Source organism: Polistes fuscatus, unplaced genomic scaffold, assembly GCF_010416935.1.
Source record: "Polistes fuscatus isolate 324 unplaced genomic scaffold, CU_Pfus_HIC Scaffold14, whole genome shotgun sequence".
NCBI classification, from domain to species: Eukaryota; Metazoa; Arthropoda; class Insecta; order Hymenoptera; family Vespidae; genus Polistes; species Polistes fuscatus.
Window position 1 is genome coordinate 2,376,699 of NW_025113042.1, and position 27,461 is coordinate 2,404,159.

General features: G+C 31.4%; 1 protein-coding gene and 1 long non-coding RNA gene across 5 annotated transcripts in view; one reads left to right on the plus strand and one right to left on the minus strand.

Annotated features, from left to right (window-relative positions):
- LOC122514185 overlaps nucleotides 1–27,461 on the minus strand; it is a 155,780-nt gene that overhangs the window by 126,749 nt on the left and 1,570 nt on the right. The gene's annotated exons all lie outside the window — the stretch shown is intronic.
- On the plus strand, nucleotides 2,064–3,402 carry LOC122514186. Its single transcript, XR_006302989.1, has 2 exons — nucleotides 2,064–2,836; nucleotides 3,201–3,402. It is a non-coding gene; the product is annotated as an uncharacterized LOC122514186 (long non-coding RNA).

The window sequence follows — 27,461 nt, forward strand, 5'->3', positions numbered from 1 at the left end:
ATGACGCATTACTCTTTCGTAATTGCAAGTGTCCGATGGAACAACTCGGCAGATCGTTTCATAGCGATCCGGTTATTAAGACTTCTTTGTCGAGGATCTCGGAATGAAAAAGTGTTCGGAAGGGAGGGTTTGAAAAAAAAGGAAGAAAGAAGAACATAAGAAGAAGTAAGATAAACGGTTACGTATATATATAGTTAGTTAACGGGTACCAACGGTATACTTACAATTTTTCATTTTAAATCCCAACACTTACAATATTAATATCACCGATTTATTATCAACGATAATTATAATTAACGCGTTTATCAAATATTAAAATTACGTTTAAGAGATAAATAATGTATCTTATATAAAAGTTATTTAATTATAATTTATGTATTAATTAAAACATTACAAGATTTCAATATTTGATATTAGATTGTTAGGAAAACGGTTTTAAATATTAAAAAACGAAGGTACGTTCGTGCAAGTTGAATAAAATAATGTATACGAGTGATTATAAAATAAAGGTATAAGTCAAGAGATTTGAAATAAATTGGACAAGTGAGAATTCGAAATGCAATACACCTGTTTCGAGGTACGGTAAGACGTCGTAATTATTAATTATGCCATAGGAAACGTTAACCACAGAATTCCAACGTCAGCGTCCTTGCGGCACCGAAACTACGTCAATCAAGTGTCGGTTACAAGAGCGATAATAAAGTTATACTAAATTTAGACGTCGTCCGAACGTTCTGCTGCCAAATTACGCTACGGCATTGTCCGTCTACGATAGTTAATTGACGTTAAACAATATTTCATTATTAGACATATCCAAGATATATTTTTAACAATAAAATATACACACGAAAGTAAAGTAATCTTACGAGTATTTATATTTTAACATATCGATCAAAAATTGATCTTCGTTAAAAAAACATTGAAACTTCGAACTATAAGAATAATTATTATCATTTATTTGAATGTACGAGAATTATTAAACGAAAAATATAATATACAAAGAATAAAAGAATAATCTTCAACATTCTTACGAGTATATAACGGTATAATAATAATCGTCATTATTTATATTAACTTTTCGACTAAAAATTTATTTTCATGAAAACTAATTTAAACTTCGACTCTATACGAGTTTTAAGTATTATTTATATTTGTGTACGCGTATATAAAGCGTAATACGAATTACGTACGAAATATATTTCTGTTCTTAAACAATACGAGAAAGAGAGAGAGGGAAAGATAGAGAAAGAGAAAAAATAAATAAATGAAAGATTTTTAAGATGTTAATTTATTATTTGTAGTTTTCTCTTCTTCCAGGTTTGCATAAAGCTGCTTTAAAATACTTTGGTGGGCTAATTAGTAAAGTACCGATGCTACGGACGGTTATACCTACCACCAACGGGATCTAATGGATACACGTAGCCCGATTTATGGCACCACTTGTATCCATTAGACTTAAAAGCAAATATAATTGCTTGTATAATCCATGGACACGCGAGCACTGTACTCGGATGAACTCTCGGCTTCGTTTTGCGAAATACCGAACGAGGTTGTTCATTGTTTAGAGGCCTTCTGCGAGACCCAGGTTATCCCGGTTACGGGTTTATGTAATCACGATAATAAAACCATACTTTACGATACTTCGTTATATTAAAACTATTAAGAAAATATTCGACAGTTTTAATCAAATTCTTTTCAATAATATATATGTAGGATTCGTGAAAAAATTGGGCCGTTGGACAGACTGGACCGGGACTCGAACCCGGATCTTCCGCTTCTTCTTTCCGGCGACTGCTTTTTAACCAATTGAGCTATCCAGGGCCCACCGTCCAATCTCCTCACGAACGCCTACTTAAGGGGTTATATCCACTTGTGATTTTCAAAAAAAATTTTTTTTTTTTTTTCATTTTTTGAATGTAAATATATTCAAGAATATTCTCTGAAAATTTCAAATCGATCCGACAATTAGTTTCGGAGATATGAGCGTATTAGTAAGAACGTCTCCGAGCGTTCGAAAGTAAGCGGAGCACGAGCCGGAGTAGCAGCTGCTTCTGGTAGCCGCTATACTTTTGATCTCGACTTATATTGTGTTTGGGACCCTAAGATAATAATACAAAAGGTCTAGTTTATACGTGAAACCTATGTTGAGGAATTTTAAGTTAAAAATATGTGAACTCATCAGTTAAAAGTGATCTTCCACGTGGACAAGTTGTGTTTTTGCTCAGTTTGTGTATTTCTCAGTGTGTATAGTTTAATTAATTAAAGTAAAAAATGCCTCGTAAAATTAGCAGAGAAACTCGTAGAACTTCCAGTGAACAGTTGTCTCGAAGAAATAAACGGAAGAACGTTTTTAATCCGAAAACCGTGGAATATGATGATAGCAGTTTGATTATGAGGCCTTACCACCTGATGTTGCAACAGCTTTTTTTCCAATTTACGAAGATCTAAGTAACAAAAAATTATTGGAACGATGCGTTGGTGGTTTTACCCAGAACAATAATGAAAGTTATAATCAGCTGATATGGAAAATAACTCCAAAAATTATTCCAGCTGGCTCTAAAATTGTGGAAATAGCAGCAAACATTGCAGCCGGGGTCTTTAATGAAGGTAAAACATCTCTTCTTTATTATATGAGTGCTATGGGATTATCACTTGGACCCAATGCTCATTCCTTCGTGAGTAAAGAGGACGCAGAGCGCATCTCAATTTCGGACGCAAGAGCGCAAGGGTCGACGCGCGAGGGGAGAATGGCTCGTAGACAACAACAACTAAACATTTTGGATGCAAACGACGAAGTAGAGGGTTCCTCTTATGGTACTGGAATAGATGACACGATGTAAGTTGAAAAAAAAAATTTTTAATTTAGTGTAAATCATTCCCGAAACTTTAAACGCGTTTATCTCGAAACCGTGTTTTCAGAGTCGGTGAACAAAATTTCTCCGAAACCGCTAAACCGATCGGTTTGAAATTTTCACACGACTTACTCAGATATATTTTTCAGGTAATGATCGAAGGAATAAGGTTTTGGACAATAATTTCGATTTTTTAAGCCACTTTGAAGTGAAAAATTTTCATGAAAAACTGAATTTTTTTTTTGAACAGCCGCCATTTTGTCAAAAATCAAAATTTTGACTAGACCTTCGATCATTACCTGTATTTATTTATTATAAAACTAAATATTTTTGGTTTTTGGTTTTCAGATAATTTGGACCAGAGATATCTTGTTCACCGCCAAGCACTTTTTTTTGGAGGTCTCTCCGCAGATCATCTACAGGAGCTAGGGGATCCAATATTTTTTTAAATAAACCGCTGATTGTTAAAGTACATTAAATTCTCTTTAAGTACATTTTTTCAATTAATGTATAAAATAAAATGCCTCGTCGGAAAAAATTCACAAAAAAACGCGTTTTTTCTGCCTCGCAAGTGGATATAACCCCTTAAGTGTTTGGCCTGGAGGTGCTCGCATCCCACATATATATATTATTATTACAGTATATATATATTATTATTATATTATTATATATATATTATTATACAGTATATATATATATTATTATATTATATTATTATTATTACAGTATATATATACTGTAAAAAGTAAAATTAAAGAGAAATATTTCTACTTTCTCTTTCTATTTATGAATATATTTCGAGAATAAACTGTACGAAGTTATTCATAAAAAGTATGAAAAGTAATAAAAAAGAAACGAAAATTGTTTTCAAATTTGTACTCGACGCACGATTACTTGCACACTTTATTGAATTTCCGTTTAACGATTAGAGATAAAATTGAATGAAAATGGAATATCAGAAGATTTCTGGAAACAGCAAGTAGCCTAGAATTCCATCTAGCAAAGGAGAAGGACGATGGTGGAGGAAGAAGGGTCGAGGGATCCTTCTAATCCAGAGATAACGCATAGACAGATTGGAGGTAAATAGATTCCATTCCAGATTCTATTCTAGCGAGAGAAACAGCTGGCGATTATCAATTCTGTTATATACCATCTATCTATTTATCCATCTCTCTCACTCTCTCTCTCTCTCTCATTCGATTTTCTCCCTAGCAATGTATCCCGTTCCAGTTCGGATATCTAAGGACATCATCGAATAACGATATTTTCAATAAAATTGAATATTCTGATAATTATATTTTTTTGTCGAAATGAATTTTCATTGATATATATACATATATGAAATAAACAATTTTCGTTATATCAATTTAATGAAGAAAATGTATCAATTCATTTGATAACTTGATTGATATTTATTATTTATTCGTTATCTTTCGAACAAACCAACTAATTGATTCGTTAATACCATATATGTTTTTTTTGGGTTCATATTTTCTTCTTTTTTTTTTTTTTTTTTAACTGATATACACTCGCGATCGGAATATGTTGATAATTGATAGGTGAACGAAAAAAATGTCGAACGAATTCAAATCAATGAAACACGAAACCAATACAATTCCTATGCGCTTATCCTATAGTGAACGTTGCTAGTGGTATATATATATAGAATATGCAATAGGAACTACTTGGGTTCGTACCGAGATGCGTCTTATGGGAATTATCGCGACATAATTGCACGAGAACAGCAGCACGTTACGACTGTCCGTAGTATTCTCCCTTAGGAGACACAAAATAGCCATTATCGCAGCCAGAGTCGTTTATGTGAAACCGTAGATCGTGCAGTTGTTATTAGCGATCACTATTCGAAACCGATTTTCTTCTTGGCTTTATGCAACTTGTATTATACATCCCTTTACCATAAAATGTATTTTAAAATATTCTACATTAACATACATATATGTCATTCCTATGTCGAATCTCACTCGACATTTTGATTCTTATCAAATTGATTAAATTGCTTTATTTTATAGTCAAAGTAAATTTCAAGTGAAACATTTAAAAGGGTTGGAAATTATTGATATTATTATCAATAATTTTATAATTGAATTATTATTATATATATTATTATATATATTATATATAATATAATTGAATTATATTATATATTATTATATATTAATTTTATAATTGAAATATATAATTCTGAATTCAATGGTTATTTGTTAATTGTAAATATAATTTAAGATTCGTGAAAAGAAAAAAATAGAAAAATAATAGTCAATGATTCTTAAAGAATTCCCAGAGAGTTCGAGGAATAATAAATAGTGAAAATAATTTGTTATTATTATACAATGTGTATTAATCGTTTGTTTATTATTATTCTAGTTTTATTAAATATGAAATGATGACAATAAACTGGGCGTACAAATTGCATTTATAAAATATCTTTCATTATTTCTTTCTTTTCATGTTTGTGACACAGGAAATAAAAAAAAAAAAAACAGGAAGAAAAATATTATGAATACTATCTGTTTTGGGAAAAGCAGATTACACAAAATTTATTTCCCCGCGCATAACGATGAAAAACGACTTTGACTCGTTTGTAAAATTAAAGCTCTTCCATCTTCCTTTGATGTTTTTACCGGGTCCACCCCTGACCACCCTCCTTTCGGGCTACCACCCACCCATCCTCGTAACATTTTAAAATTCATTTATTGAAATTGAAGTTGGTCGGTATGGGAGTTGAAATTAAATTCGTAATGTGGCTACATATGCAAAGCCACGTAGTAATTCCGTGGGTGGTTGTTTTAAAATCACCTTTTTAAAAAATATCACCGGATATACACACCGCTAAAGATGCAATAATGCGTTTTTCTTCGTTGCATTTAACGATAAATAATTAAAAAAAGAAAAAAGCAATTAAACATATAAAAACGCTGGTACATTTAGAAAAAAAAATAAATAAATAAATAAAAATAACGGTATTATTGTTTTCCTTCGAACGAACAAACGCGTATAAATAATTACCGAAATTTTTTTTCTATTTTCCCCCTTCTTCTCTTTTCTCCCCCCCCCCATTTTTTTCCATAATTATTCCAAATACACCGACGTAAATTATTCTCTTTAATATCGATCGTATCAAATTTGGAAGAATATTAATGAAAATTTCATTTAAATTCATCGCGACAGATTTGTCGTAAAAAGAAAAAAAAAAAATAGAAAAAGAACAAAAAAAAAAAACACGCGTGTACGGGCACGAAATAAATATCAAATGGTTATTATCGTTAATCTTATAAAAAAAAAAAAAAAAAAAAAACGAAAATACGTTAAATAACATCAATTGCAAAAATGTATATTTGTAATATATTTACTCGTACACTCGTACATATAGAAAGATTTATCTAACTTTTCGTTCGAAGTCATATCCGTAATAAACAATTTTGTATAATCTGTTATATTTTTCTTTATTCTTTTTTTTAAATATAATATATATATATTTAAATATTTTCTGATATTTCAAAATACATCGGGTATTAAATATTTCTACTTTTACGTACGTAAAACAATATATTTACTTGCTAAAGATTCGTTGGTAGCAGAAAAACCAAACGAAACCAAACAAAATGAAAAATAAAACAAGGAAGAAAAAAATGTTGAACAAGTTCATTTTACACTTAACGAATCAAGTCAAAGTAGTATCGTAATTTTCGTTCTTGTATCGATAAAGAGGGTTTGAGGAGGAGGGGGTGTTGGAAAGGGTCGAGGACGGAAAAAGGGATTTTTAAATTCAGTGAAGTAGGCGTCAGTGGTGGTGGTGGTGGTGGTGGTGGGAAGGACACGTTCGTTGCATCGAAATCACACTAAATAAACCGCACGATTTCGTGCCCGATTTACTCGCGGTACGAAAAATGAACGGGAGAATAAATTCGTCCGTTCGACGAGAAAACGTGCCCGCACTACTTTAAACCTTTTAACATGCACGTGATTCGTCCAGGAACGACGAATCGTGGATTAACCGCGTTTAAAACTGTTACAACCTAAGATCTTTCTTCGACGCAAAAATATTTTGTTCCACATTGTGAAAATAATCGTAAAAAAAAAAAAAATTATTAAGTTAATATATTAATCGAATAAAATTACGATACGTTAAATTATATTTTCTATAAACGATCATAAACGTTCAAACAAAATTGTCTTAACGAATATTTTATTATTTATTATATATTTATATAATATACTAAAAAAACAACTACAGATAACAAGTAAGTAAGTTAGTGTACATGGTAAAAGAAAACAAACACGCATACGCATACACGAAAAGTAGCATAAATCTTTGATAGAACTTGCATCGTCTTTTTTTCTATTTTCTTTTTCTTTTTTATGTTTGTTATTCCTACCCTCTTCATAGCAAAGTCGCAGTCGCATCGTCTGGGAAGAAGAAAAGCATAGGATTTTGAGGCTAAACCTTAGTCCATGTTATTTAACACCCCTCGAACGGTAAAGTAGCTCGAAGCTTTTCTCGGGAGCTTAGTTTTGCGAGTGTTAGCGGAAATGCACTTCGGAGATAGAAAGGTGGTTGAGTAAAAAAGGAAAGGGTATGTAGAGTGTACGAAGAAAAGAGAGAAAGATTTAAAGAGAGAGAAAGAGAGAGAGAGAGAGAGGAATTTATGGTAGTGGATTGGCTCGCTCGCGCCTATCTTCCGTCGGGACGGGAAAAATAATTTGCATATACATATTTTAGATTCAACGACTTTGCAGACGCCTCTTTCGCACGTAAAAGTCGTTCCACCCTCCCCCTACCTCCTTCTCTCCCCCTTCCCTATCCATGAGTAACGTATTCCAACTCATTTTGAGTATACTTCTCTCTTCAACCCTTTTTGCACTTCCCAACATCCTCGCGTTTTCACTCATTCGGTTATACATCACACGTATAAGTGTATCTTACACGTATTACGCATGTATTATATGTGTAAATATATATACGCGTGACATGTCAAAGAAAAATTTCAAAGATCTTATTTATGATCTTAATAAAAAAAAAAAAATTAAAAAGAAAAAAAGAAAAAGTTAGAGAAAAGATATCTTAACAAACTCGTTCTATAAGCACGCGGTGGTATACTGTTCAATTTTCATATCCTTTTACATTTGAAAATCTTCGAGTACTTAAGCAACGATTTTCCACGAACGTTAACACGAAAAGTTCACGGAGTCACGATTCCATGGTCTATTTGAAAAACGTGTCGCTTGCAAATGCGATACAGCTAGAAATTTCATTGCGAGTTTTCTACGTTCTAAATGGGAACCGATAATCGTACCCTTTGCGTACAACTTTTTCTTTACAGTTCAACGTTCTTGACTATTCAGCGGAATATATAAATATATATATATATATTTTCTTTTATCAGCGCGAGTTTCTTAAACTCGAATAAAACGTGGATATAAAAATGTAAAAGCACACAATAGAAATTTTATAGGACGTATCGTAAATTATCAAATATGACAAATTTGACGTTTGAAAACTAAAATACTAACAAAATAGAAAAAAGTTATAACGCGCGTCAAAAAGCTTTTATTATACGAATAAAATTTTATATACGAAAAGAAATGGAAAAGATCAAAATCAATACAAATAAATAAATAAACGATTAGAAAAATAAATTCAATCAAATCGATGTGAACTTTTTCTGAATACCTGTCGAAATAAATTTGCATAAAAACGTATAACCGATGTTACATACGCGTATCAACGTTAAACAACCATAGTTTGAGTGAAAATGATATTGCAAATGATAAAATAAAAAGAAATAAATTACTATGATGATATATATATACATATCGTTACGAAACTACGAGGAGAAAACGTGAAAGACGTAAGGATGCACGTAGTTCTTTGAGGAGGGATAAAATATTCGGTTGATTTTAGTATGCTTACAAAAGGGAAGTGGTGGTTTTTCTTTCGGCGACAAAAGAGTGAGACGAGATCGTCCTCTTTGCATATGCATCGTCATGCACTTCTTCCACCGAGCTTCTCTCTTTTTTTTTTCTTTACACGTGTGCCGCGACGCATCCACAGACATACACACACCTACACACACATATATACATACAGATACCGATATACATGTACATATGCATATACAAAGCTACTAACACCAACGAGTTTGATATCAAAGCACTCTTTCAGACGTTATTGCTTTGCAAGATAAGACGTTCGCGTGGAAAAAGTCCGGGCCCATGTTAAAAAACACGAAATGCTTTTCTTTCCTATGACGTCACGCTCGCCAAGATTATCCCCTCCCCTACCCCCCAACGCTATTTTATCATAATAAATTGTATATTTAACTTATCTTTTTATTTTTATATTTTTATTATATTTTTATTTTTATTATTGAGACTACTACACGAATGACACAATTGCATTAATAATACACACACACGTGTGCGTAAACACATATACATATATATATACATATATGTCTATAACACTGCTTATCGTTTAAAATAATCAAAGTTAAATGATAGTATTAATATTTGTTATAATACATTTCTTTGAAAAGTGTACCATTTTCGATACACGTTGAATTTCATTTTAGTACATATATACATATATATATAATATGTAGAATAGATACAAATAAAATCTTGGTAAAGTGCTAAAAATAAATTTGACTTTATATTTTGGTCCCTACTCTTTCCACAAAGGAAAATTTAAAACAATATTTAACCCATCTCATCGATTTTACAATGGGTTCTAACATTTTTCTCAAGTTCCTACTGTGTTTCCAAATATTTGATACATAAAGTACATAAAATATTCAATAAACGACAACGAAAATCACGTCGGTTTGCATTTATACTCCCACGTACATTCCTATGCATGCATGTACGTACATATAAGAGCAACGTTTACCAATTCCGTTGTGATTTGATTTCTGAGGGCAACGAATTTCCTCACAAATCCTTATATTATAATATATATATAATATATTTCAAAAATGATAAACACAACTTCGATCAATTAAAAAAAAGAAAAAAGAATATAATAGTTTTTGCTTTAATTTAATTTTTTCGTTTCTTTTATTACTTTCTTTTTTTTTGCAGACATACTACACCATAATTACATTGAATGAAGCTAATTCAAATTGTACCATTGTAAAATATATCGATTTTTCAATCGGAACTTTTAATCGAACACGTGAATCGGCTACGTCCTGTTCATGTCAACGGCGTATTCATCCAAATGCGACACATTCGCGATTAACGATAATACTTTTAACGGGAGTGAGATTTATCTGGTAACGCTACGTAATACATTTTGAATCACGTTAATGAATCAAACTAGGCGTCGAACGTTTCAATCGACTCACTGCTCACGTCTACCAATGACGATGAGTAGGAAAGGCCACGAGAACAGCATCCGCAACATCAACGATCGATCCAAACCTTCCTTCTACTACCTTTACTACATATATCTACTTAACTATGTAGAACTAGAACCATGATGCTTCTCTCTCTTTCTCACTCTCACTCTCTCACGTACATACATTCATACATACATACACACACACATATACTATCGTTACTGCTACTGCTGCTTCTGCTTCTGCTGGTACTGCCGTTGAAGCTAAAGCTGAACTTTAAGCTCCGCTTATGGCGTCGATCAGCCAATCAAGCAACCGGATTTCAAACTTCAATCCTACTTAAATTTTAACTTAGGAAATTTCTAAAGGAAGATTCTTCTACTTTGGGGGAATAAGAATAAGATGAAGATGAAAATGAATTAAAGTAGGCTTTACTAATTAATTGCAATCGGTAAAGCCGATAATAACGACAAGTGTCTATCAGAAAATTTCGGAAAGTCGAATCAGTTAAAGAAAGAGGGAAAAGTGAACGAATAAAAAGAATATATATATATAATAAAAAAAAGGAATCGGTGGGAAAGCACGGATTTGATTTTAATTAAATTAAAAATTCATAGAGCCCTCATTACTCGTAGCCCATTAAGCCCAGATAAAACTCGTTAAACGTACGTCATGAACGTTGTTAAAGGATTATATTTAAAAAGATAGGACACACACACACACACCCATATTCAATTTAGTTAATAAAAAAAGAAAAAGACAATAATTCTACAATAATTTTTGACGATTAAATGATTCTGACATTTACTGATTCCGGTAGATTATCATCATCAATTTTAATATTAACTTCCAAATTCATCTTATTATTTACGATAATTGAAATCCCAATATTAATCGATTAAACAGATACCCACCTATTGTAAATAAACATTATTGTCGTTAAGTAAAATAATCGAGTACTTCGATTCTCTCTCTCTCTCTCTCTATCTGTACGAGTTTTATACGTTCGGAATGTGAAATGTTTCTGCTAAATTAAAGGTCGTTCGTTTTAAGCATTAGAAAGATATAGATAGAGGTCAAGGATTTATTACCTTCTTCGTACTACATCAAACACGAATTTAACGAACGATAATAAATTCTTGACCATCGAGCACTCTAAACGAATGATTCATTCACGACCTGTGTCAATAAGTAAGCTTATTGTTGGATAAAATCAATCGTTATTTATCGATAGTACTAATCTTAACAAAATATTTTCATAAAATAAGATAAAATAAACTTGAATAAATTATGTGCTAACTATATTTTAAAGTGATCATTTTAATATCTTAAAAAAAACAGAATATTCGATGCAACGAATAACTAACGAATTATTTCAAATAATAATTTTGATTTATACATATTTATACATATGATTATATACATATTTATGATATGTTCTCAATAGAAATCATCTTTAACTCAACTAACTAATACAATCAATAGAAAAATAATTTCAATAAAAGAAAAAAGAATAATGAAACGTATAAAAAAATCAAATAAAAACCAGATCGAATATTATCCAAATAAAATTATTGAAAATATATATAAATCTTTTATGTGACGTGTTAAAGAATTTGTTTTTATTTTTCTTCGAACAAGATATATCGTTTACAGATAATTCTAACGTAAGCCTTTTAGCAAGGAAAATCTTTGCAAGAGACTCATCACATACGTCGTTTATCGAGCTTCTCAAATTTCCTAGCTAAGCTTTAGTGTGACTAAGGATTGATGGACGATCCTCATAGGTAAATAGATAGATAGTGAGGTAAATGTATAGAGACGCATATGTTAGACGGCTAGTTAATTACATGCTTAAGCTCTGATCATGTAAGCTCTATAATGTTACCCACAAAGATTAAATGTATACTAAGGATATGTGCACAACAAGTGGAGCTATTATATTGGGTTGGCAATTAAGTGAGTGAGGATTTGTTGGTTGGCAATTAACTGCACTTGTGGTTACTTTAATAAAAACCTACAGGTCCCCGTGGGACCTCTCTTTCTTTCTTTATCTTTCTTTTTATCTATCTATCTCTTTGTATAAATAAGTACTTACGTAAATAAAAAATATATATAAAAAATAATAAAATATATATAAAATATAATATAAATAAAAAAATATAATAAAATATAAATATAAATATATTAAATATTTATATATATTATGTATTATATATATTTATATGTATTAAATTAAAATATAAATATATATATATAAAGAAATTATTATAATAAATTGAATATATTATAATATATTTATTATATTATAAATAATAAAATATATATCAAATATAATATAAATAAAAAAATATAATAAAATATATATATATATATAAAGAAATTATTAAAATAAATTGAATATATTATAATATATTAGGTTGGCAAATAAGTGTGGATTTTTTGGGAAGTGATTTATAAGACATCGTTTAATAAAATAATTAATAATCACTTTTTTCAAACGTATGTGTTTCCTTTGAGAATCTATTTGTCTTCTTTATTTTGTAAACGTTATATATTTTATCTTCAATATATTTTCTATATTTGAGTTTGCAAACTGTGCAAATAACATTCAGAAATCTGACTAATACGACAATAATCCAAAATAATACTCTGAGGAAAAATTGAGAAACATATAACTTGATTATCACGCGCGTATAGAGTAAAAATAAAAAATGAAAGAAAAGAAAAAAGAAAAAGAAAAATAAGGAAGATAAGAAGAAACGAAAATTTATGTATCGCGAAAGTACGTGATGTTAAAAACTTTTATTTTATCTTTTTTTTTTTATTTTTTTTTTCAACTTGTTACCAGTATATATAAAAGAAGTTTAAATCCACATTTATAACAAACTCCCGGTTGGTTATCGGTTGGCGTAAAGATTTCCAAAGGAAAAGTATATCGTTTGATTTATGTACCTACTAGCACGGTTCTCATTCGGTGATGCAGAAACAGGAATAGAAGCAGATGCTAAAGCAAAAGCAATACCAAAAGCAAAAGCAAACGTAGTAGCTGCAGTTGTGTCAGTAGCAATAGTAGTGGTTCTCGAAAAAGAAATAGAAGAAGGGGGAGGGGGGTATGGGGATAGAACCGATAATGGGGACGCGTAATGGTGGAAAGATTCGTTCGTTCGACGGTATTATCTTCGTTCGGGTGCAAACCAACTCCCCCCCCCCCACCACCAACGAGAATTCGTCGCATAGAAAGAAAAGAGAAGGAAAATAAAAGGAATGAGAGAAAGGAAAATAGAAAAAAAAAGAAAAGAAAAAGGAGAAAAAGAAAATAAGCTAGATAACAAACAAAAAATAAAATAGAAAGTAACAAACGGAAATAGAGAAAATGAGACAACGAAATTCTGTTCGAGCTCAAACGAGAAAGTTAATGAAATATTTCGATCGACTTTTAAAATTGATTACGCGTCAATAAGAAAATTAATACGCGTAAATGGTTTTTTTTTCTTTCTTTCTTTCCTTTTCTATGTTTCCATTCTTTTTGTTTATTCAATTTCAAACTGTAACGAAGGTTAATCGAATTTTCTTTTTTTCTTATCGATTTTTTAAACCGACTATACACCGTTAAAATGTTAAGGAGGATATTGATACACGAGAAAATGATTTTATTATTCGTATTTGTTTCTTTTAGTTTGAATCAAAAGTATAATTGTAAAAAAGTGAATTTCATAAGACTATTAGAAACATGAACAAGGGATGATGGTACATCGAATTGATAAATTCCAAGAACAATAGTTGAATGCATTATTTTATGTAATACACACACACACACACACACATACGCACACACATATCTATAATAACAACCCCATCGATTTCTATTGTTTCAGCAAGTGAATAATATAAATAATTACGATCTAATTAATTGCCCCCGGCGATTGGCATAGATAATTCACAGAGAGACTTGCACCCATTTAACTTGGTAATAATTTGCTTGCATTAACGCTGCACGTTGCACCCTGCTAACTACGCGGCCGAATTATTGTCAACATTGAAATTGTACCTACCAACAAGCTACGAATAACGATGCCCGCGTCTATAGTTCAAATAAAATACAAAATCATTGCGATAGTTTCCTATCGTTCGTTTCCTATCGTTCGAATAACAATTTAACTATTATTTTATAACAATGAATTCATAATTTATCGCAATTTCAAACATTGTTATAGAAAATTTTTCTAGATTTTTTTCGTTAGATCGATTTTAAAGTGAAAATAATACTCGAGATAAGTGACGAACGTAATAATAATTATTATCTCATCGTAAATTAATAACGAAACAATTCACTTCGGGTATAACAATGTACACGGTGTGTCCGAATTTTTTGCTGCTTAAACGTAAACGTATTAAAAGAAGTTAAACATCATTCGTAATATAACTAACAAAAAAAAAAAGAAAAAAATAAAAAACTTCGAACATCTTTTACACAAGATATCACATATAAATCATTTTAAATTAATATAATTAAAAAACAAATAAAATAATACACCGATAATTAATATAAACGTAATATTATTATTATTCCTATAAGTATTTATATTATAATGAAATAATACATTGTGTAAGAAAACTAAATATATATATATTAATTTAATGAAAATTTTCAATGAGATTATAACTAACTGTTAATCAAATATTTATCTTTAAAGCTTGAAATTCGTGTCTGGGCCTGATTTTAAATCAAACAGGCCGTTGCACCACTGGTGATGCGACATCAAGTTTCGACTTCTTGATTAACCGATCCCTCCCCCCTCTTTCTCTCCCCCTCTCTCTCTCGTACTTTCTCACTCACTCAGTGTGACCCCAGAGTTCCAATACTTTGTGCATTGACCCTCGGTCGAACGAACGATGTTCCAATTTAGTCGTGTTCTCCTTTACCTCTGATAGCTTTCCGATCGCGATACGCAACTTCGATAGACGATTCATGTCAATCGAGAGAGAGAAGAGAGAGAGAGAGAGAAAAAAGAGACGTCTTTGAAATCATTATCGATATTCTGCTCAATAATTTGACTCGTACCAATCATTGATATTCGATGAATCAATAAAAAATCTACTTTTTTTATTTTTTTAATTTTAATAATTATCTAATCAATTTAAATCATACCTATATACACAGGTATCTTCATTTTTCTTTTTATCTAACAATTGTCTTTTCTTTTTTTTTTCTTTCTCTATTTTCTCTCCGTTTCTATTTTTTTCTATTACAAAGATAATATACTCATATACATAATAATCATATATACGAATAATAAGGGTTCCATCAAATTTGTATAAAAACCATCAAGACAAAACGCATCTATTATATTAGCAAAGAGACGACGACGACGACGACTACGACATGGCAATTGAATTTCTACCATCCAGCATGGCACGTGAATTATTTCAATGTAAAGAAAAAGAGGCTAATGTTACGGTCAACAAAAAATACGTGTCTCGCACGTGACAAATTGCTACTTGCAAGGGCAGGGACCCTTCTTCTATTTCTCTCTGTGTGGGCGGGGTTTTAAATAAAAGCAAGAAAAAAAGAAAAAAAAAAAATACCAACGTTTGATCGATATCCTTCATCTTCCCCTCTCCTTCCCCTTCCTCTTCCTCTTCCTCTTCCTTTTCCTCTTACTCCTCCACCACCCGTCCCCATCCCCCTTCCCCCTACTTTTTCTCGTATCCTGCACGTGGCATTAAACGCAGAGTTAACGGGAGGTTCAAATGGGAATTACGGTTTCGTACAATGCACCAAATTGCGTGTGCCTTCGGTTAAAGGGACCGTTTGTTGAGAAAAGGGATAAATGGTGGGGCGGAGTTTTTAGGGGGAAGACGAGGGGGAAGGAGAGGGAGGTCGAAGGGAGAACACCGGTCACGCACGTCGCATCACTCTTTCAATTGTTCTGCACAGGAAACAGACTGCGTTTCCGTCACCTGTCCTTCCTCCTCCTCCCTCCTCCTTCCCTTTCCCCTCTCGCCTGTCTTTCAACTCGATTTTCTGACCTTTATGTTATTTTTTTATTTTATTTTAACGTGACACCTGACCACCACCACTACCATCACCACCACCACCGATATGCTCAAAGGATCACCAACCCGTATTTAGAGTCACGCTCAGGTAGTACTCAACTGTCCCTTTTTTTTTTTATGACTACTCATATAAAACTCTTTGCATGTTACGTAAATATGGATGGTTAACTTTTCAACAAAAATATCACAAAATTATTCTTTTTATAATACACGTATATATGTATATACGAAATTTGTCTCACGACTTATACGAAATTAGATATGTTTTAGTAAGTTTCCCAAATGTTTCTTTCGTAATTTCGTAAATATCATTAAAAGATATAAACTCTTAGAAATAAAAATGAATTTTGTAATGCTCATAAATATATTTTACAAACTTTCTTTTACACAGATAGAGAGAAAGAGAGAGAAAAAAAAGAACATTTAATTTTAATTCAATGAGAAAATTCTTTTCTAAAATCCTACGTTGGGATAGATTGAAATTTCTCATCGTCACGCGAATATAAATAATATTTATAACAATAATAATTAATTCGATCAAATTTCTCTCGCGTATATATAATAATACGAATATAAATAACCCTCTAGACGAAAAACAAAAACAAAAAGAAAAAGAATAAAATAAGTATCGAAAGATTCGAATAAACGAACGAAATAAAAAAGGTGTTCCTTTTGAAAGAAGAAGAAGAAAAAGAAAAAAAATAAGGTACAATTCAATACGCAAAGTTTATTTGATAATTCAAACGAATGGTAGGTAGTGTACAGTAGGGTCCAGTAAAATCGACCTAGATCCGAAGTTTAAGGTTCATTGAAGAGTCGTATTTACGAAAAAGTACCGCATTCGAGTTTTCCCAAAGCTTTGCTCTCTCCCTCTCTCTTTCTCTCTCTTTCTCACACACATAAACACACACACACACACAGAGAATCGTCGTAGTTTCGTCGTCATTTCAGTTTTCGTCGTAGGATATTCGTTTGCCGCAACGCCATCACGATCGTTATACTTCGTAAAACCCTCCTCCTAATTAAGTTTCGAAAGTCGGCAAGCTATTGTTTCTTCGAACCTAAACGTCGTGCGCGCGCGCGCCACGTCCTAATTTACGTTTTCAGTTTGTAATTTAAGCCGATAAGAAGACCTCGGGATCATTAGCGCGCGCGGCCCCGGCCCGCGGTTTTCTTTGCTTAACATTTCCATACGAAAATGTCGACCCGACCTTTTCCTACGTTTCTTTAAATATTCGTTCCAACACGATGTGCTGCACGATTCAACCAACCTCCTCTCCTCTCCCTCTCTTAACCCCCCTGTCTTCTTTTCCCTACAACTAGGATACTCGTCCTACCCTATCCTCAACCCCCCAACCCCCCACTCTTTTTTCATTTTTTCTCTTTTACTTCCTTTCTTTCTTTCTTTCTTTCTTTCTCTTTCTCTCTTTTCCAGTTCATCTCCAACTTTTTATTTACACGACAATCTCATTTGCTCCTCGACACGATCGACAACCAACCCAACGTTTCTTGCCGTTCTTGCTAAAGTTAAAAATCCTTAACTCTTGTGGAATTTCTATTACGTATTCTTGTACCTTGAATAATCTATTATTTTCAACGAGGATATTCATGAGACGAATATTTTACTTTCATCTCCGACTCTTCCACCCCACCCTCACCACCATCACCACCTCGGCCCCCTATCTCTTATCACCGTTCGAATGATTCTCATCGTTTTCGTAAATCACGTAATTACGAATTAGAATTTGTTTTCGTTTTATCACGCGTGACATTCGAAATATCTGTGAAAAAAAGGAAAAACGAAATTTTTATAATAAAATTAATAATATTCTATCTTAATTATAATAATTTCTATGTAAAATATAAAAATAAAAAATACTATCAGTAATATGCTAAGATTTTTGTTTCTTTAAAAAATAATACTAAAAACTAAATAAAAAAATAAAATAAAGAAGTAAAGCAAAAAATATCTTCTATGGTTGTAAATGATCGAATTTATGTACAACGTACTAGGATAGATTTACAACTCTCGGATCAGATACGATAACGCCTCGTTATCACGACAACGTAAAATCCTACGATGGACGTTTACGTTCCCGTCGACTTTTCCTAAAAAATATCACCTAACGTGAGCCTGACCTGTTACAAAATTTATTTTTCATTTTCACGAAATCTTTCTTTTCAATAATACACCCACGCATTATAATTTTTCTTTTTATTTTTATCCATTTAATTTCAAATTCTAATACAACATTCTAATACAATGATTATTCTCGAATTAATATATATAATGTTTTTTTTGCTTTTGTTTTTTTTGTCATGATAAAAAACAATACGAACTAGCGAAATGAAAAATGTATCAAATTAAATGTAGAAAAAATATACGCCAGCAAGGGACAAGTTTGTATCTGCATTTTTATGATATCCACGAGTATCAAACGACCCATCACAACTCAAATGTCCTGAAACTTCTTTCTTCTTCTTCTTCTTCTTCTTCTTCTTTTGTTCTATTTTATTTTATTTTATTTTATTTTATTTTATTTCCCGTCAAAAGAGTTTTGGTACACAAGTTGCAATAACATTTCGTAAAAGTTTGCTAACGTTTAGCATTAAACGATAAGTTGGAACAATATTAAAACTCCTTTTCTCCTCTCCTCCTCCTCCTCCTCCTCTTCCTCGCCTCTTAAACGAAATACCGAAACGAAAAAAAATAAAAAAATAAAAAACAAATCTTTAAACAACGGGGAATTGGAAACAATGATGATGAAAATTTTAAAAGGAACAATGCAACTGACGCAAAGTCCTAGTGAAATGAATGAAAAACAGTAACGTAAACGTGTGGTTTAATCGAGATTATCATAGTTGAGAAACTCCTTACGGATTTACAGTCGCCGAGGCAAACATAATACGATTGAACTTATTTCCTACTAGTTTGCTCCACGTAGCCGCTTTCACGTTACTAATTAAAACGGAAAAGTAAACTAAGTTGTATTATATGTATATATATATTACCATCTAAAAAGATAAACAATAAAAACAAATTTAAACAAAAAGAAAAAAAAAAAGAAAGGAAGAAAGAAAGAAAAACTTTCTTTCTTCGTCTTTCCAACCTTAATCGTTTAAACAAATTTATTTGTAAGCTTATTATCCGTAAAACTCGTTATAATCCGATTCAACGTAACCCCATTCATTAATTAACAAGCTTTCTTATCGCGAAAAATATTTAATTACGATTTGTATAATTGCCATTCACGAATCGATGAAACTTCACTGAGCACGAATTAAATAAAACAAATAAAAGAAATAAGTAAAAATAAGAAATAAATAATTATGAGTTTGATACGAAAGTAAATAAGCGTTTACTTCCATCCTTTACTGTTCTCTTTTGTTAACATTTGATTGCACATTTAATAGCAAATTAGAAAAACAAATGTTACCTGTGAAAGTGGTGTTAGGGTAAATGAAATATACGTGGAAAGTGGGTAATGGTGTACACTTTCGAATTAAATTCGAAACTGAAAATTAATTATTAGGAATAATCGTTCATTCCCCTCCAATGGTTTGTCCTCCTCATCTACCCCACTTCGCACCCCCAATCCCACCCCCTCCCATCCTTCTACGCCAATTTGAATCGTAAATCGAACGAGTAGAATTTGCTTCTCGTTTAAAACGACCGAATTAATTTTACCGAATTGTTTCCTACGATGGAAAATCGTCTTCACAGCGAGTAACGCGTAAGCGCGAATTACAACTTGCCGTTATGGAATCCTTTGACGTCATAGAATTCGTCAGAGTGGATGATTTAATCACCGTAAGTACTTCTGCGACTGGATAAGTCTCGTTTTAATGAAAATCCTAAGTATCACTCTAACTATTACTAGTACTACTACTATTATACAACTACTATTACATTCGCTATCACCACCATCATCGTCATTTTTCAAGTTTTAATCTGAAATCATTTTGAAAAAGTGAGAAAACTTCATTTCAAACAATTCTTGTTTATCGAACAAATGTCTAATTAATATAATTTAAAAAAGAAAAATATTAATACATATAAAAAAAAAAGAAATAGAAGAAAAAATTGAAAATCATTGAACGAATCAATTAACGAATAAAATTTCAACAAAACCGTTGAAATGGTGTCGAAAGATTTTTATAAAATCTGTCGATTGAAAATTTATATATTTTCCAATCTGTGGCTTATCTTTTCTCGCCTTTTTTCCTTTTTCTTCTTCTTCTTCTTCTTCTTCTTTTCTTTTTTTTCCCAACGTATAAGCTTTACTCTCGAAGGCCTCTTTTCAAGCGTTATTTTATCGAACGATATGTGCTGTATCGACGATACTTTAGTTCGATTCGTCCCAAACAATAAAGACTTTTAAAGTACGATGCTTTTTCTTTCTTCCTTTTTCCTTCCCCTTTGAGAATACAACGTGTCAAAATGCAAATATATCAGGGAAAAAGAGAAAAAAAAAATAGAAAAAAAAGAAAGAAAGTATACGTATCGTCGTACAATATTTAATTTAAACAAAAAGAAAAAGAAAAAGAAAAAGAAATAGGATTCAAACCGACGTACGAACTTTTTTACGTATACAAATTTATATTCACGATTTTTATATTATATTATATTATATTATATATATATTCATTTTAATTAAACTCACGTACCAGTTTTTTCTACGAGGAAGAAAAACAAAGCGCGTAAAGTGTAAATAAAAGTAACAAAAATAAAAATATGTAATTTTTATTTTACTTCCCGTTTTTTATTTCCTTTTGTTTTCCCTTCTCTTGCTTTCTTTCTTTCTTTTTTATTATTTTCTCCTGTCGAATAAATTAAAAGTGTCAAAAATATAACGGAGCGGTGGTAGGGGGAGTGGGGAGTGGGAGGGTCAGGATGAATTCTCGCTTCGTTTAAAAATAATCAATGAAACTCGCTAAACTAGGCGAAATAATAATCATCGATTCGTTAGTTGAGAAAACAATAATAAAACGCATCGAGGATATGTACGTGGATACGAGTTTAACCATAAAAGGGATCGAATGAATAAGAGAGAGAGAGAGATGGGGGAAGGGGGTAGAGGAAGAGGAGGGGGAGTGGGAAAATCGTTATTAATTGTCATTATTCTCGCGAAATTGTGTTTCCTGTGGTAGGTTGACGGCTTTCCAAGTATTTGCACCGTTACGAGAACATTCGCGGTGTTGTATAGTGGTTTCGTAAATACCTAATACTTGGTAAAGTATTGAAATAGTTTGAAGATTCTCCAAAAGTTATCAACTTCTTCTCTTCTTCCCCTTCTTCTTCTTCTTCTTCTTCTTCTTTTTCATCGTCTCCTCCTTCCACTTCTACTACTTCTTCTTGTTCTTGTTTTTTATTTCACGTCTACCAAAGAAATAAATTTGGAAGAAGAGAGAGTAAAAAAAGTTTCATTTTTATCCGATAAATATTTAAATAGAATATCCTGTATCGTTCGTATATAGAAAAAAAAAAAAGAAGAAGAAATATTTCTTCGCAAAAGAATTTATTATATTAAATATAAATTTATATAATAATGGGAGAGATATAATAATAAAATAGTAAATACTTTGGGGAAAATTAAATTTTATCGATTTATAATAAAATGAAAGAATAATTATTTTTTTCGATATAAAATCCAATGAAATAAATATAATCACACATTGTGCGTCGTTCGGATAAGTGTCCATCGAGAAAGAATATAATAATTTATTACATTATTTTTCGAGAGACTAATTTCAATGAATTAAAAATAAAACAAAATGTATTAAATAAAACTGAAATATAATAATATAATTATAAATAAAAATTTCAATGAAACGCGTAATTATAATATTTTCAAAGAACGCGCGAGTAGATATTTAATATAAAACCAAAAGGTTTCTCCAATATAAAATCGTATAACAATTCAAAACAAACAAAAAAGTCTACAAAAGACGATAATAATGAAACTTTTGCTTGTGCGACAATTTTTATAGATTTAAAAAAAAAAAAGAAACCGTACAACAACGATCGAAAGAAAAAAGAAAACGGGAAAACACGTGAACGAAATTTTATCCGAGGAACCAATTTCGATGGATTCGAAAAATATAAAACAAGATGTTAGAGGTTAAAAAAAGAAAAAACAAAATAAAGAAAGAAAAAGAAAGATTACGAGAGATAGTTATTTTAAATAAAATAAAATGAAACAAAGTGTAGGATCGTGGTAGTGTGTGTGTGTGTGTGTGTGTGTGTGTGTCCGAGTGATCTTAGAAAATTTACTCAATCGTCTTTGATCAGAAAGGATATTCGTTCGAACCACTAAACGTTCTTTGAATCGACCGTCGAACGATTTCTCGAAGGTAGAAAGGGTAAGGGTGGATATAGGTCGGTCGTAAAGATACGAAAAAGGGAACATGCTCGTTTCTCTCCCTTCTAGCATGGGTTTACATTGGTACGATCGGAGACGATTGGATCGAACGCAACTTACTATCCCTTTCTCCCTTTTTCCCTTTCTCCCTTTCTCTCTGTCTCACTTTATTTCTCTTTGTTTCTATCTCTCTATCTCGTTTTATTGCAAATACCATCGAACGGGATTTAACGAAATGGCCAAAAGACGAAAACGAAACTCTCGACGAGTTGCCATTTCAAGGGAAAAAGGGCCAAGAATAGAGAAAAGAAGGGAAGGGAAGGTAAGGGAAAGAGAAAAAGAGGAGGAGAGAAGAAACTCACTCATTCTCTTTCTCTCTCCTTCCCTAGTTTTGTGGTCGACAACAAAATTCTCGAGAAAACCTACTCGATTCGACCTTCGAAGCCGCAGACCGTCTGAACTTTTTCCTGCTAAGTATCCGAGCTTTGGGCACGATATAAAAGAGAAAAAAAGAAGAGAGATAAAAAACGAAAAAAAAGGAAGGGAAGGGAAACGAACGAGCAAAAAGAAAAAAGAAAGAAATAGGAGAATAGGGGAGGGGTGGTAGGAGTTGTATCAAACCGTGAATCGAATGTTTATCGAGGATTCCGAGGAAGGTTAGCGAAAAGTTTACGCGAACAACACAAAAATTCTTTATTTTCTTCTCTCCCTCTCTCTCTCTCTCTCTCTCTCTCTCTCTCTGTCTTATCCTCTTATTTTTATCTTCTATCTTACACGTTCTCCTTTTCTTTCTTGTTCTTTCTTTCTTTTTTTTTTTATTATTTTTATTCACGTATATAATACCCTCTTTCCTCCACCCACGCCCACCCTCCGAACGTTTTCGGCATAGTTACACGCGATAATAAAAACTTTTATTACTCGAAGCTGCGGATTTGAACGGGCACGTTGAGAGAAAATGGCACGCCCACTCTTCGAAATAAGAGATTCGAACTAACTTAACGTTCTTTTCTTGTGTTTTCTTTGTTTTGAGGAGGGTGAGGTGTGAGGAGAGGGAATTTAAATTATTATACCCACGATTAAACACATCTTCCTTTTGTAATATTGTAAATAGTGTTTTTTTTTGTTTTTTATATATTCATTAACGCACTCCTAATAATTTAAACACTTCATATATCGTTGAATTATTCTTCAAATTTCTAACACTTGTCACACAATTCGTTTATTGGAACAATAGTAATATATAATCTTCAACTTTATTTTAAACAAAATATATTGTACACAAATTGTTACGTTCGAAAAATTAAAAAGATATGTGCGACGAATCGAATTAAAAAACAATTTATCAGTGGATTACTCAAACTTGAATGCACGCTCGAAATCAAACAAAAATGTGTTTTCCTATCGTCGTTTATTAAATAAAGCAAAAATTACTACGAAAGGTAACGTATACGACATTTCTGTATTTTAATAAAATTAAAATAAAGAAACATTTTTAAAAAATATGTATATAGAGATATAGAGAAAGAGAAAGAAATAAAACAAACACAATATATCAACGAATTCGAACATCATATTGAATGATTTAAAACATTAATATTACTTATATATGCGAATTAATGCGTTTCACGTGACGCGACGATGATAACCACAATCATAAATGCTATCAAAGTGTTTCATAAATTCACAACGAGCAAATAAGTATACAATAATACGCATAAACGATATTTCAAAATAGTCATTCGAAATATGTTCTATATTAAACCCCCCCCGTGTGTGTGTGTGTGTTATTGTTTAAAAAGGGGGGCAAAAAGTAATTAATGACAATAATGAAACATAATCGCACGAAACGATTCGTTCTTTGATTACCCGCGTTCCATTACGTTGTCGCAATTAAAATAAAAAAAAAAAGGAAAGAGAAGGATAATAAAAGAGAGAAAAAAATAAAAAAAAAGAAGAGGAGAACACATTGTACCGTGTAATCACGTATTTCTAAATGATCGTCTTTAAAAACAAGGTGAGAGAAGAAAACGTTTCCTTCCTTAATGTTTTGTGTTTTTTTTTTTCGTATCGTATTTCTTTCCCTTCTCGTTCTTCTTTTTTTTCTTTTTTTTTTTATTTGTAAGTGGAAAAGAGAGTCTAGTATTAGACAGATATATCTAGAAAAGTTTCTCTAGCGAGTCTTCGTGTCCGTCGTTTAATTGCCAGAACTGGATCGAGCCCGTCACCGTCGTGCCAGAACCATTAATTTCATTTAATCGACCACCCTCTTTACTTCTTTCCTCCGCCATTCAGAAATCGAGGATAGGAAAGAGAAAGAGAGAGAGAAAAAAAAAACAACAAAAAGAAAGAGATGAGATAAAGGTAAAAGTAAACCAATCTTGAAATAGATCAGTTCTTTAAACGCGCGATCGCAACCGATTAGAAAGAATAAAACGTTAGAGGATAACTATCATCGATAGGAAAGTGTCAAATGAAAAGAAAAAGAATATATTTAATTTTCAAAGGATACTTCCAATTTCCTCTTGTCCATTATACAGTTGGATGAATATAAAAATACACAAGTAAGGAAAAATAAGAAGAGAATTGAAAAGAGAAATATGTCAAATAACGATCGAATGCAAAGTAATTTAAAAGAAAATTGACATATCCATTTGGCGATGGTTATTCAGTTTAATTAAAAGTATCCTAAATTCTTTTCTCGTTTGTTACAAATAATTGTAAAAAAATATAATAATACATAAGATTAGGAGTATAAAAAAGAAGAAGAAATAAAAAGAATTCGGTATGACGAAAAGAAAAATTGATAAATGTATTTTGCTATGGTCACTCGGTTTATAAAAGTTTTCCAATTTCTTCTTGTCTGTTAGAAACAGTCTGGAGTATATAAGACATCAAAATGAGGATAATATGTGAAATAACAATAAATGCAAGTAATTTAAAAGAAAATTGACAAATCTATTTGGCGATGGTTATTCATGTTTAATTAAAAGTATCCTAAATTCTCTCTCGTTTTGTTACAAATAATTGTCAAAAAAATATAATAATGCTAAAGATTGGAGAGAAACAGAAGAAGAAATAAAAGAATTCGGTTACTGACGAAAGAAAATGTAAATTATTTGCTATGGTCACTCGGTTTAAATAAAAGTTTTCCCAATTCTTCTTGTCTGTTAGAAACAGTTGGAAGTATATAAAACACCTAAAATGGGAATATGTGAAATAACGATTAAATGCAAAGTAATTTAAAAGAAAATTGATAGATCTATTTGGCGATGGTTATTCAGTTTAATTAAAAGTATCCTAAATTCTTCTCTCGTTTGTTACAAATAATTGTAAAAAAATATAATAATGCATAAAGATTAGGAGAATAAAAAGAAGAAGAAATAAAAAGAATTCGGTATGACGAAAAGAAAATGATAAATGTATTTGCTATGGTCACTCGGTTTAAATAAAAGTTTTCCAATTTCTTCTTGTCTGTTAGAAACAGTTGGAAGTATATAAAACACTAAAATGAGGATAATATGTGAAATAACGATTAAATGCAAAGTAATTTAAAAGAAAATTGACAGATCTATTTGACGATGTTTATTGAGTTTAATTAAAAGTATCCTAAATTCTTCTCTCGTTTGTTACAAATAATTGTAAAAAATATAATAATGCATAAAGATTAGGAGAATAAAAAGAAGAAGAAATAAAAAGAATTCGGTATGACGAAAAGAAAATTGATAAATGTATTTGCTATGGTCACTCGGTTTAAATAAAAGTTTTCCAATTTCTTCTTGTCTGTTAGAAACAGTTGGAAGTATATAAAACACTAAAATGAGGATAATCGAAATAAGAAGTAAAAAGAGAAAGATTTCGAACAAACGAATGAATATTAAAAATAAATTTGTAGATCTATTTGCGATTATCACTCAGTTTAAATATTAATATATTAATATCCGAATTTCCTCTATTGTCTGTTATAAACAATTAGAAATATATAAAAACACGCATAAATGAGGAGAGTATAAAAAGAAAGATATCGAATAACGAGAGAATTCAAAATAATGAAAAGAAAATTGGCAGATCGATTAACCGATGGTCACTCAGTTTATGTATCGATATTTCAACTTCCTCTTGTCTATTACACAATTGGAAGAATATAAAACACACACACACACACAAAAGAAGGTAATAAAAAGAAGAAGAAATAGGTGGTATCCAAAGTGATGGAAAACAAAATTGACGGATCGATTCGCGATGTTCACTCAGTTCAAATATTGATCTCTCAACTTCTTCGTGTCTATTAAAAACATTTGAAAGAATATAAAACACACACACACACACACACAAATGTGAGGAGAATAAAAAAGAAGAAGAAGAAATAGAGTATCCAAAAGGATGAGAAGAAAATTGGCGGATCGATTTGGCGATGGGTCACACTTAGTTTAAATATTTTCGTATCCTTGGTAAAGTTTATTTGTCACGATGAAAAAATAAAAAATAAAAAAAGAAAAAGGGTCTCGAAAATATAACCCTTAGGATCGAACCAGTAGTAATCGTTCGCATTTATCTATTATCTTCTATATATATATATATATATCCCTTTATCTTTTTAAGAAGAAATTCCTACACACTTTTTCGGGTATGGTAAAAAATAACAATATTATCCTTCGGGGTATCCTTTTTTTTTCTTCCTTATTTTTTCTAAAGAATGAACGTTACGTTTTGCTCGCGTAACCATCGTCGATAGGTCCAGAATCGATGGGAACGATATGACGTCACAGAAGCGAATTCGATTATCCGGTTTCTCGATCGTATTCGAGAAGCACTTCGAAAAGGGGGTT